The sequence below is a fragment of the Etheostoma spectabile genome, chromosome 13 (genome assembly GCF_008692095.1).
Source record: "Etheostoma spectabile isolate EspeVRDwgs_2016 chromosome 13, UIUC_Espe_1.0, whole genome shotgun sequence".
NCBI lineage: Eukaryota > Metazoa > Chordata > Actinopteri > Perciformes > Percidae > Etheostoma > Etheostoma spectabile.
This window is the reverse complement of record NC_045745.1, coordinates 10,856,652-10,857,579: the sequence shown is the minus strand read 5'-3', so window position 1 is coordinate 10,857,579 and position 928 is coordinate 10,856,652. Positions and strand designations below refer to the sequence as shown.

Here is a 928-nt window from a genome sequence, read left to right as displayed (position 1 = left end):
GACACATCTACCGCCGGTTACTGCGTGGCGCAGCATTTTGTATTGGTCGGTCTTTCCATGACGCGTGCGGCATTGGTTCAAATACACATGAGGCGGGTCTTGTTGGCTATTTCAAGCCATGTGACCACCAAAATGTACCGTAGTTTGCTGAAAATCACGTCAATCAACCAGACAAACATGTGCGTTTGTTTATGAAGTTTTGAGAGACGAGTGAGAAAACGGCTGACAGAGGAAGTGGTAGATTATGAGAGACATCCTCCCTCCCAAACCCTCACCATCTTCCACCTCAACGTCCCGCCCTCGCTGTCTAAATCCTCCTCTGATTGCCTCGGAGCCGTTTTCTCGCTCGTCTCTCAAACTTATAAACAAACGATGTACGTCTGGTTGATTGAGTGATTTTCAGCAAACTACGGTCATTTTGGTGGTCACATGGCCAACAAGACCCACCTCATGTGTATGAACCAATGCGTTCTCTGCTGCACACGTCATGAAAAGACCGACAAATACAAAATGCTGCGCCACGCAGCAGCCGGCGGGAGGTTCAGAGTTGCGCACGCGTAAAGGCGGTAGATGTGTCGTCGCGAAGCATCCGGCGCAAACGGGTTAAACCAGGACCCTTAAATGTTCGGGCTGGTAAGTTGATGTACCCCAAAACATTATTTTTTTCCTTTCTCCATGCAAAGTCTCTGGCAATCGTTGTTGTGGGTCAGAGGGGTGCAGTTCCACCGCTGACCACGGTCCCATTAACACATGGCGCGGTCCCTGGGGACTTGTCCCTGGGGTTTAACATCCTGGGGACCCCATGATGTGAAGCGTGGCAGTATTGACAATTCCATTTTTTTATTCGATATTCAAGATTGTGAATTAATTTCGATCAACTTCGATTGACATCCTTATTTAGAATAGATAAAAATGTGTGATTAATTGC

The 928-nt window shown here is 47.7% G+C and overlaps 2 protein-coding genes across 2 annotated transcripts in view; one reads left to right on the top strand and one right to left on the bottom strand.

The window, feature by feature from the left end:
- ttc3 (tetratricopeptide repeat domain 3) overlaps positions 1-928 on the bottom strand; it is a 27,826-nt gene that overhangs the window by 2,389 nt on the left and 24,509 nt on the right. The gene's annotated exons all lie outside the window — the stretch shown is intronic.
- vps26c (VPS26 endosomal protein sorting factor C) overlaps positions 1-928 on the top strand; it is a 13,122-nt gene that overhangs the window by 10,229 nt on the left and 1,965 nt on the right. The window contains exon 9 of the mRNA XM_032534693.1: positions 372-375. The gene's annotated coding sequence lies outside the window, so the exon portion shown is untranslated. The remainder of the gene's footprint in view (positions 1-371; positions 376-928) is intronic.